The sequence below is a fragment of the Misgurnus anguillicaudatus genome, chromosome 3, assembly GCF_027580225.2.
Source record: "Misgurnus anguillicaudatus chromosome 3, ASM2758022v2, whole genome shotgun sequence".
In the NCBI taxonomy this organism is placed as follows: domain Eukaryota; kingdom Metazoa; phylum Chordata; class Actinopteri; order Cypriniformes; family Cobitidae; genus Misgurnus; species Misgurnus anguillicaudatus.
This window is the reverse complement of record NC_073339.2, coordinates 29558681-29571503: the sequence shown is the minus strand read 5'-3', so window position 1 is coordinate 29571503 and position 12823 is coordinate 29558681. Positions and strand designations below refer to the sequence as shown.

Genomic DNA, 12823 nt, shown 5'->3' with positions numbered 1-12823 from the left:
CCAGAGCCATAGAGATAGATGAGACATTTATTGCTGTTTAATACTTACGTATATAATTTGGAAATCATATATACATCGTAGGAAATATATAATGTGTTATACTGCAAAGTTACCTTGCTAATTATTATTTATGATATATGTGGAGATAAATAAAACTTCGCAAATCTGCTGATTTGATCCATTCATGTCCTGACCACCAGGCTAGAGATTTTTAAACATCCTTAATCCACACTTACTAGTCTATCAAATAATATCTCAAATATATTGTTTTGTGAAATAAAAGGATGCTTTGTTATATTGTTTATGCGATTATAACGAATCACACGATCATTTTATACGCAGCAGCAGTCAGCAGCTGCAGCACACTCGGATCCGACCGCATACATACTGTAATAAACAGGCGTTCGGCGGCTTTTTACATCACGACAGGCTAAGCCATTTGAGGAGGAACCGCTCATTGATCACCGTATTTTTATAAATCCTGTACATGTTTGGACCTGCCGAACAGGTTGAGCACTTTTATATACTTTATTGAGCAGAGAGGCTGCCTGCACAGTTTGACCAGCGGGCTGCGGGAACCGGCGCACATCACGCCGCCAGACGGTGTTGCTAATATAACTCGAAATGTATAACTATTATCAGATCGGCCCGGGAAAGTCCCGACTCTCTCGATTGCCATTCCGCTACTGGCTGTAAGAAAGTGAGTGCGTTTGGGTCGCTGGTCCCCGCGAACAGACGTGACGTGCTTCACTCACCTTCCAGGATTAGAGACATGCTGCCAAAACCGTTTGTGCTGAAGATCGCATAAAGTTACACCCATTTCAGGCAGGATCATGGACCCCCTCAAGCCAGCATGCACGAGTATGTTAATTGTTTGTTTACTTTCTACACGAAGATATGTTAACCTTATGCTATCTCTGGCTGTCTGCCTATCTCTCTATACTAGCCTATCCATCTGTCTGTCTGTCTATCTATCTGTCTATCTATCTATCTATCTATCTATCTATCTATCTATCTATCTATCTATCTATCTATCTATCTATCTATCTATCTATCTATCTCTCTATCTATCTATGTATGTATGTATGTATGTATTTATCTATAATCTGCGCGATCAGAACTGTACTTTACTCGTCTTTCTATAGTCATTCTCAATGCTCTCAAGGCGGCTTTGGTAAATTCTCTCCCCAGCGTGACGTCATACAGTGCGTTGTGGGGGAAAGGAGAATCATTGCAAACCACTGTACTTTTTCATACTTTTTCGGGTTTTGTGATACCCAACAACATAAAATACAATGGATAACAGTCTAAATGTTTATTATCAACAAGCAAATTGCACAAATTCGTTGAAAAATTTTACCTGCAAAACGCCCTTTAAGTTAACGGTTACCTTTTCCCTCACTGAAATTGTTCGGTCGGTCCGTCCGTTTAACGGTTCACAAAAATCATTAACAATATATCAAACTAAAATCATATAAACAATAAAAACGGGCTTTAGCCACAATTTCTTAGGCTACAATTATTTTAACTATCCGTTTGTTTTTTTTCCAACGCATAATTTACCTCAGAAAACAATGATAGCAGAAGATAATCCGTTATATTTCTTTATTGTTTAAACGTAAGTAATATTACACTCATCTAAATTAACAATCGACATATTTAAAATCATCAAATTGATTAATCCACCGTCTGCCTGTGAAATTTTAAGACTTTTATGAGGAAATTTGACTTACCTCAAGAGATAGCTGAGAAAGTGGCGCTCGCTCAGAGTGAAGGCAAAACCAGTGAGAACCGGAAGCAAGCTCATTAGCTATACAGACTCTCGTCCAAAGCTGTCGTCTCATTGGTTTGAATTAATCACGTGATGTTACCTAATTCACCTTATTTTTCACGACAACAAGGGCGGCGCCATTTCGCTCATTTTGTCAACGTTCTTCCGGCCGCATAGACGATGAGCAGCTGAGGCAGTGACTGAAGGCGACGCGTTAAGCTTAAAAAGCTCACTCGAGCGCCTTTATGTTTCTTTCTAACCAATTTTAAGCCAACTGAGGAACACCCTTATCCCAAGTAATGGTTCGACTACGATGTTCCGGTAACTTTAAACCACGCCGGGTGTTGAAAAGTGGCCAGTTTCAGGTAAGCTATCTTAGCTAACTTTGTGCTCGTTCGCCTAAAGTTAGATTTGTGAAGTCCGTTCTACAAATACACTTAAGATCAGTAACGTTAGTTTATAAAATGCAACTATTTGAATGGTTTTAATTGTCCACCTATATTTTTATATTTACGATAGTACAACGAGATATTATAGTACATTGCATTCTTACAGTAGCCCACGTGATTCCTACAAGTTACTGAGATTTCAGATGCTAGAATGTCAGTTCATTTCTCATTCAGATATTGATAATGACATATTAAACAACGTATTATTTAACACTGAAGTTAAAGGCTGTGTGTATAATGTTACTGTCTCTTTTTAATGCATCTCTCTCTTACACACTGTTCTGTTTAAGTATGGGTGCCATTTATATATTTATTCTCATGATGCAAGTTTATTTTAAATACTAACATAAAAATGTTTATGGTTATATTGTTTTCACAGATGCATTGATGTGTAGTGATGCAGTGGACAACTGTGAGGATGATACAATCAACATGTTCCTAAACTGTGATGCAGAAACACAATGGGAGGATCCATCCGTCTCTGACCACAACTACACTTTAAAATCACAACTTAACCTGAAGCAACCTACATCTGATATGGGAAAACAATGGTGCAGTTTCCCTGACAGGGCTTATGCTGGTCCCAGGCTAAAATGCATATTTGAGCTACAATAATTTAAAAACACCTTTTACTGACATACCTCAACATATATGAGTGTCATTGTTTTGTCACAAGATGCGCACCAGTCTTGTTTTTTTGTAGGGTTTGTTTGTAAAAACTAAAATGTCCTAATATAATTAAATCCTAGTCCTGTAAACCCTGTCCGAGAAACTGCTTCAATGTGTTGAGCTGGCACAAATGTACATATCTCTGCTGAGAAACAACCATCTTTGTCAGCTTTACAGAGGGTTGATATTGCATCCATTACACAGTCGCCAAGCACTTTACCAGTACATACACCAAAAGCTTCCAGATAAACACTTGGGATCAGCTCCTGATGACTCCGATAAAGCTGTGTCTTAATTTATTGCAGGGTGGTCTTGCTTTACCTGTTGTAAAGTTACATTAAACCTTCATATGTGATCAGATGTCATGCAGTGATATTAAACATTTACAATATGATCAGATGATGTGCATTTATATTAAACCTTTACAATGTGATCAGATGTTGTGCAGTTATATTAAACCTTTACTATGTGATCAGATGTAACCTGTCATGCAGTTATATTAAACATTTACTATGTGATCAGATGTAACCTGCCATGCAGTTATATAAACCTTTACAGTGTGATCAGATATTATCTGTAAGGAATTTCTGAAACCATATGTGAGCTTTGTAGATTCCACTTAAAATGATTTAAGTCTCCTGATTTGAAGGAATAAGTGTTGGCAAGTTTGCAAATGAATTCTATCATGGTACCACATAAAAACGAAATAGTTATTGGACTGGCTAAGGTGCACATTTGCTTTAAAAAAGACGAAATCACTGTGTAAATATTGGTAGACATACTTTTAATAATTTTCAATGCTGCTCCATCAACTCCTGACAGGACGAGGTAATTAAATATGCCAGGTTACTTGCCGCGTCCGCTTCATATCGTCTAACGACGAGACGATTGATGGAACAATAAAAGACTATCCGAGCGTCGTATGAAGTTTTAACCGTACTCCTAATTTAAAACATTTACAGCAGTAGCGATATTTGTCATTTTGCTAAAGTTATAGTAAACTACAAACAATCTTTTAACCACCAAACTAACCACCGAATGCACTGTGCCATATGAGCAGCGGAAGTCGGTTGACAAAATGCGGAAGAGCGAAGAATTAAAAAGGGGCGTGGCGGAATAAGGTGAATACCTAGTCGTGTAACAAAAGTATTTCAAAAATATATATAAAATATTATCACATTTGAGCTTTGCAGACAATATTAAACCATAATATTAAAAATAATAAAACAAGAAAAGCTTCCTTAAACAGTGATATAAATGAAAATAAAATAAATATAATGCTATCAATGGCCATATGAACTCATTTGCTCTTATATATATAAAATGCTTATCATTTTGTTCGTTATTTTATTTAATTGATTAACTTTGAGAAATGCCCAAAATGGACAATTCTACAATAAATTGATAAATTCTTTGCCTTAAACAGTGCTTCCCAAACTGTGGGCCGCTGCCCCCCCAGTGGGCCGTCGCAGTACTGCGGGGGACCTTGACTAGGCTAAATAAAAAAATCATGTGATATTAAAGCGTATTTATGTATATATTGTATATTTGTTTATATTTATTTTTTTATTTTTTTATTATACTGAGGTGAGATACATTGCTTTAAACGTTTATATATATTTTTTTAATATTTTTTAACATAGTTATGTAATTCATTGCAATAGATTTATGAACTATTTGTGAGCTATGTAGCTTCTGTTACACACTTTTGGGTGGTTTCCCAGACTGGGATTAGCTTAAGACAGGACAAGGCCTTAGTTTAATTATGAAATATAACTAGTTTGAATAAACATGCCTTACTAAAAACATACTGGCGTGCATTTTAAGGAAAAACAAAGGGCACTGATGTATTTTAAGATATGTCAGTGCATGTTGTTTTCAGTTTGGACAGCTCTTATATTTATTTTAGTCTAGGACTAGTCTAATCCCTGTCCGGGAAACCACCCCTTTGTGTTATAATGGTAAATACTTTGCAGAAAGTATGTAGTGTTATGGTTTTATATATGAAGAGTTTCGTTGCAAAACGAGATAACCACCATTTTTGATTTAATTTAATTTAACACCAATTTAATTTCAATTCAACTGCAGTTGTTTTGTTTTGATTTAAACCTTCATAACTTAAAAAATACAGCTAAGTAGCACCATAAAACAAAATAATAACATGATAACATAATAATAAACATATTTTCACAAAAATGTAAAAAAATGGATTTATCTCGTTTTGCAACGAAACTCTTAATTTATTTGTAAAGAATTTTTACGTCATCTTTCAACAGAATATAAAATACTTTCCATAGTTCTCATGATTCACATGAGATTCTTAAAAACTGGTTATTAAATGTTGGTAATGTGCAAAGAGACAATCAGCTTTATTAAAAATATATGTTATACTACAAATGGGGGGGGGGTCGTGGAGCTTTTGCTATGTTTTTGGGGGGGCTTACCAGTGTTAAGTTTGGGAAGCTCTGGCCTAAAATATTACACAGTGATAAGATGGCACTGATAGAACAGGAATATGCTGGATAAGGTGACTAAAATGGGCAGAAAAATTACTGGATCTGATGTTAAAACCATCTCCAATCTTACAGACCAGTATACCCTCAATCTGGCATTGAGGATACTGGATGATCCATCCCACCCACTTTTCTTAGAGTTCTTCTTACTCCCATCTGGATGTAGATTTCGAATGCCATCAAGAAAAACGAAACGTGCCATTACATCATTTGTACCGAGGAGCATTCAGTTACTGAACAGATCAGACAGAGGCACAAAAAATAATTTTTTATAGACATTTTTAATTAGACATTTTTAATTAGCTATCGATTTATTTAGATATTGGACTTATTGTATGCCATTATTATTGCTATTATTATTGTCTTGTGTTGTTTATGTTTTGTTTTTTTATGTTTGCAATGTCGTTGTATGTTTGTTAATGTGGCTTCCTTGAGTGCAGAACAAATTCCCGTCGGGGCAATAAAGGTTTCAATCAATAGGTACAGACACACTATCATCAGTGTCATTATCCTAGTAACTATTTGTGAACCTCTTAAATGGCAAACAATTCACATAGATGTTGCAGTAAAGCACCAGCTGGGAAAAATCAAAGGTCAACATCCTATTTATCTTGTCTAAAACATAGATAAAGGAAAAGATGCACCAATATTCACATAAAAACAACAGCAGTGTGCATTAAAGTTTACTGTGTATCAGTTCCCAGATGTAAAAAAAACATGAATATCATTATGCATTACATTATTGTCCGAAAAATGCTGCATAAATGTTTTCCCAACTAATAATGAATTTAAATATATTGAAGTTTCAAGCATCAAAACCTTCATGTTTACTGCATACTCTGATCTTGTAGCTAACAATTACATAGCAACTGCATAGCAGCATCCTAGCTAATCATCCTAGCTAGCATCATATTAAATCAAGCTAGCCCTGCTGAACAAAGCAGCATACCAGCAAGACCAGCATGTTGTGTTTTGGTGCTGGTTAGCTACTGAACACAAGCTAAACCAGCATCAGCACCAGCATTAGCACCAGCATTAGCACCAGCTAAACCAGCACCAAACAAGCAGTAGCACCAGCATCCCATGCTGGTCATATCAGCAAGACCAGCATATGTTGTGTTTTGGTGCTTGAAACCACCAGCTTAACCAGCATCAAACCAGCATAATTTCCACGCTGGTCCATGCTGGTGTGATGCAGTTTTTTCAGCAGGGAGCTTCATGCTAAACTATAGGCTATAGCTTTGTATTAAATCATGCTAACTTTATGCTAAATCATGCTAACTTCATTCTAAATTATGCTAACATAATGTTAACTTTGTTAAATGATGTTAAATCGTGTTAGCTTCATGTTAAGTCATGGTAACTTTGTTTAATCATGCTAGCATCATACTAAAACATGCAAACAGCTAGACTAAACTAAACTTCTCAAGTAAACGTTTATCCTGTGAAATTGTTAAAAATGTTCAGACTCGCTTTTTCAAGCCAACATAAAGTTTGTCTTCAAACTTTAATATCTAGTTATTATTATTATGTTGGCTTTGACAAAGCCAACATACTGATATTGTATTTAAACTTATTATTATTAGTGGTGCTTGCATTTATGCAAGGCATCACTATTATTATCTTGCATACTTATTATTAGTGGTGCTTGCATTTATGCAAAGCATCACTATTATTATTGCTTTCGGTTATTATTATTCTTCTTCTTATATCTGGACACTTTTTCGGCACCTAACTCGTCCCGCACGGTTTGCCGTAGTCCCATGAAAGAGGGCTCAAATTGACCGGTTTATTGAGGAGAGGTGTGCTATGACTTTTATAAGGGATCGGGTGCACGATTTTCGAAAGGGGGGCGAAAAACCACCCAAAAAATCCCATTGACTTAACATTGCGCCCAACTTTGACGGGTCATAGCTCCGCTCGAGGATTTCGTAGAAACATGTGGGTCACTAAATTTCAAGAGGGTGGTAGGCTATGTAAGAACATACATGACATTGGGGTGTAAGTTGTACCCCTGGGGTGTAAGAGGCACCCAAAATTCCCCATTGACTTATAATGGGGCAGGAAACATGCCCATATAAGGGAATAAAATCGTTCCTGATGGGATATCTTTGCTTTACAGTGTCGTAGAGATAAGTGGGTGGGCTCATTTTACTCGGGCATCCAATCAGTGTCTCAGGATCATCTCAGAGCTATTAAGCCACGCCCCTAGCAACCACTTTTGAGCACCCTAGCAACATCTCCCATAGACTGCCATTATAAAATGCCCAGATGGATATCTTTGCACCACAGTGTCATAGAGACATGGGGGTGGGCTCATTTTACTCAGGCATCCAATCAGTCTCTCAAGATCCTTACATAGGTATTAAGCCACGCCCCTAGCAACCACTTTTGAACACCCTAGCAACATAAAATTCAAACAGTTATATCTCGGCATCCGAACATCGTAGAGACACGGGGGTTGGACCGTTTGACTCGTGACTCGGAGTGTAATCATTATGGGATGCCAATTTTTTCCCTAGCAACCAAATACAGTACCCTAGCAACAGAGTAAACAAAGCCTTATATCTCTGCATCAGAACATCGTAGAGACACGGGGGTTGGACCGTTTGACTCGTGACTCGGAGTGTAATCATTATGGGATGCCAATTTTTTCCCTAGCAACCAAATACAGTACCCTAGCAACAGAGTAAACAAAGCCTTATATCTCCGCATCAAAACATCGTAGAGACACGGGGGTTGGACCGTTTGACTCGTGACTCAGAGTGAAATCATTATGGGATGCCAATTTTTTCCCTAGCAACCAAATACAGTACCCTAGCAACAGAGTAAACAAAGCCTTATATCTCCGCATCAGAACATCGTAGAGACACGGGGGTTGGACCGTTTGACTCGTGACTCGGAGGGTAATCATTATGGGATGCCAATTTTTCCCTAGCAACCAAATACAGTACCCTAGCAACAGAGTAAACAAAGCCGTATATCTTCGCATCAGAACATCGTAGAGACACGGGGGTTGGACCGTTTGACTCGTGACTCGGCATGTAATCACTATGGGATGCCAATTTTTTCCATAGCAACCAAATACAGTACCCTAGCAACAGAGTAAACAAAGCTTTATATCTCCGCATCAGAACATCGTAGAGACACGGGGGTTGGACCATTTGACTCGTGACTCAGAGTGTAGTCACTATGGGATGCCAATTTTTTCCCTAGCAACCAAATACAGTACCCTAGCAACAGAGTAAACAAAGCCTTATATCTCCGCATCAGAACATCGTAGAGACACGGGGGTTGGACCATTTTACTCGTGACTCATAGTGTAATCACCAGTGGATGCCAATTTTTTCCCTAGCAACCTAATACAGTACCCTAGCAACAGAGTAAACAAAGCCTTATATCTCCGCATCAGAACATTGTAGAGACACGGGGGTTGGACCGTTTGACTCATGACTTAGAGTATAATCATATATTTTTCCCCGAAATTTGCCACGGCAAGCACCACTTCACATTTTCTTCAGGAAATGTACCTATCTAGTTATAATTATTATTATTCTTCTTTTTCTGGACACTTTTTTCGGCGCGTAACTCGTCCCGCACGCTTTGTCGTAGACCCATGAAATAGGGCTCAAATCGACCGGCTTATTGAGGAGAGGTGTGCTATGACTTTTATAAGCGATCGGGTGCAGGATTTCCGAAAGGGGGGCGAAAAACCACCCGAAAAATCCCATTGACTTAACATTGCGCCCAACTTTGACGGGTCATAGCTCCGCTCGAGAATTTTGTAGAAACATGTGGGTTACAACATTTGAAGAGGGTGGTAGGCTCTGTAAGAACATGGATCACAATGGGGTGTAAGTTGTACCCCTGGGGTGTAAGAGGTGCCCAAAAGTGCCCCATTGACTTATAATGGGCCAGGAAACACGCCCATATAAGGGAATAAAACCGTTCCAGATGGGATATCTTTGCTTTACAGTGTCGTAGAGATACGTGGGTGGGCTCATTTTACTTGGGCATCCAATCAGTCTCTCAGGATCCTCCCAGAGTTATTAAGCCACGCCCCTAGCAACAATTTTGGGCACCCTAGCAACATCTCCCATAGACTGCCATTATAAAATGCCAGGATGGATATCTTTGCAGCACAGTGTCGTAGAGACTTGGGGGTGGGCTCATTTTACCCAGACATCCAATCAGTCTCTCAGGATCCTTATTGAGGTATTAAGCCACGCCCCTAGCAACCACTTTTGAGCACCCTAGCAACATAACATTGAAACAGTTATATCTCGGCATCAGAACATCGTAGAGACACGGGGGTTGGACCGTTTTACTTGTGACTCGGAGTGTAATCACTGGCCACATCATTGGCCACTCCCAAGCCACGCCCCTAGCAACCAAATATGAGCACCCTAGCAACCCAATAAACAAAGCCTTATATCTCTGCATCAGAACATCGTAGAGACACGGGGGTTGGACCATTTTACTTGTGACTCAGAGTGTAATAACTGGCCACATTATTGGACACTCCCAAGCCACGCCCCTAACAACCAAATATGAGCACCCTAGCAACATAATAAACAAAGCCTCATATCTCTGGATCCGAACATCATAGAGACATGGGGGTTGGGTCTTTGGGTCATATTAGCTTCATGCTAGCTTAATGCTAAGTCATACTAGCTTCATGCTAGTTTCATGCTAGCTTAATGCTAATTTCATAATAAATCTTGCTAACTTCACGTTAAATCATGCTAGCTTCATGCTATCTTCATGTTAACTTCTTGCTAATCATGCTAACATCATGCTAGCTTCATGCTAATCATGCTAACATCATGCTATCTTTATGCTAATCATTCTAACATCATGCTAACTTCATGCTAATCATGCTAACATCATGCTAATCATGCTAACATCATGCTAATCATGCTAACATCATGCTAAATTCATGCTAACATCATGCTAATCATGCTAACATCATGCTAATCATGCTAACATCATGTTAGCTTCATGCTAATCATGTTAGCTTCATGCTAACATTATGCTAGCTTCATGCTAACATTATGCTAGCTTCATGCTAATCATGCTAGCTTCATGCTAACGTCATGCTAATCATGTTAGCTTCATGCTAATCATGCTAGCCTCATGCTAATCATGTTAGCTTCATGCTAATCATGCTAGCTTCATGTTAGCTTCATGCTAGCTTCATGCTAACATCATGCTAACATCATGTTAATCATGCTAACATCATGCTAGCTTCATGCTAATCATGCTAGCTTCATGCTAATCATGTTAGCTTCATGCTAGCTTCATGCTAATCATGCTAGCTTCATGCTAGCTTCATGCTAACTTCATGCTAATCATGCTAACATCATGCTAATCATGCTAACATCATGCTAATCATGCTAACTTCATGCTAATCATGCTAGCTTCATGCTAATCATGTTAGCTTCATGCTAGCTTCATGCTAATCATGTTAGCTTAATGCTAGCTTCATGCTAACTTCATGCTAATCATGTTAGCTTCATGCTAGCTTCATGCTAATCATGTTAACATCATGCCAACTTCCTGATAATCATGCTAACATCATGCTAACTTCATGCTAATCATATTAACATCATGTTAGCTTCATGTTAACTTCATGCTAACTTCATGCTAATCATGCTAACATCATGCCAACTTCCTGATAATCATGCTAACATCATGCTAACTTCATGCTAATCATATTAACATCATGTTAGCTTCATGCTAATGATGTTCGCTTTATGCTAGCTTCATGCTAATCATGTTAACATCATACTACCTTTACGTTATTTATGCTAACATCATGCTAGCTTCATGGTAATCATACTACCTTCAATAAACAAAGCCTTATATCTCCACATCAGAACATCGTAGAGACACGGGGGTTGGACCGTTTGACTTGTGACTCGGCGGGTAATCACTAGTGGATGCCAATTTTTCCCTAGCAACCAAATACAGTACCCTAGCAACAGAGTAAACAAAGCCTTATATCTCCGCATCAGAACATTGTACAGACACGGGGGTTGGACCGCTTGACTCGTGACTCGGAGGGTAATCAGTAGTGGATGGCCATTTTTTCCCTAGCAACCAAATACAGTACCCTAGCAACCGGATAAACATAGCCTTATATCTCCGCATCAGAACATCGTAGAGACACGGGAGTTGGATCGTTTTACTTTTGGCTTGGAGTATAATCATATATGTTACCCAGAATTTTGCCACGGCAAGCACCACTCACATTTTCTTCAGGAAATGTACCTATCTAGTTATTCTTCTTCTTCTTCTTCTTCTTCTTCTTCTTCTTCTTCTTCTGAGACTAAAATTTCTGCGGCTAACTCGTCCGACAGCTTTCAAGCTACATCCACGAAATTTTCCACGGACATTCTGACTGGTCTAAAGAAGTGTGCTATATCTTTTTGACGGGATCCGACTTACAGAATTCCTAAAACGGGACGTAAAACTTCCGAAAAGTCCCATTTACTTAACATTGCGACAAACTTTGACAGGTCATAGCTCCGAGTGAGAAATTTGTAGAAACTTGTGGCTTACCATATTTAAGGAGGCTTACAGGCACTGTGAGAACATACCTCACATTGGGGTGTAAGTTTCACCCCTGGGGTGTAGGAGGCCCCCAAAATTCCCCATTGACTTATAACGGGGCAGGAAACACGCCCATATAAGGGAATAGAAACGTTCCAGATGGAATATCTTCGCTTTACAGTGTCATAGAGCCATGGGGGTGGGCTCATTTTACTCAGGCATCCAATCAGTCTCTCTGGATCATCCCATAGCAATTAAGCCACGCCCTTAGCAACCATTTTTTGGCACCCTAGCAACATCTCCCATAGACTGCCATTATAAAATGCCCAGATGGATATCTTTGCAGCACAGTGTCACAGAGACATGGGGGTGGGCTCATTTTACTCAGGCATCCAATCAGTCTCTAAGGATTCTTATTGAGCTATTAAGCCACGCCCCTAGCAACCAAATATGAGCACCCTAGCAACATAATAAACAAAGCCTTATATCTCTGGATCCGAACATCATAGAGACATGGGGGTTGGGTCTTTTGGTCATGTTAGCTTCATGCTAGCTTCAAGCTAAGTCATACTAGCTTCATGCTAGTTTCATGCTAGCTTTATGCTAATTTCATAATAAATCTTGCTAACTTCATGCTTATTCATGTTAGCATCATGCTAGCTTCATGCTAATTCATGTTAGCATCATGCTAGCTTCATGCTAATTCATGTTAGCATCATGCTAGCTTCATGCTAATTCATGTTAACATTATGCTAACTTAATGCTAATTCATGTTAGCATCATGCTAGCTTCATGCTAATTCATGTTAGCATCATGTTAGCTTCATGCTAATTCATGTTAGCATCATGCTAGCTTCATGCTAGCTT

The 12823-nt window shown here is 38.7% G+C and overlaps 1 protein-coding gene and 1 long non-coding RNA gene across 3 annotated transcripts in view; one reads left to right on the top strand and one right to left on the bottom strand.

Moving 5' to 3' along the window:
- The window catches only part of trim2a (tripartite motif containing 2a), a 75197-nt gene that overhangs the window by 40578 nt on the left and 21796 nt on the right, over nt 1–12823 (bottom strand). The window lies entirely within an intron of this gene.
- LOC141362168 (uncharacterized) lies at nt 1877–3283 on the top strand. The gene is made up of 2 exons (XR_012368175.1): nt 1877–2136; nt 2600–3283. It is a non-coding gene; the product is annotated as an uncharacterized lncRNA (long non-coding RNA).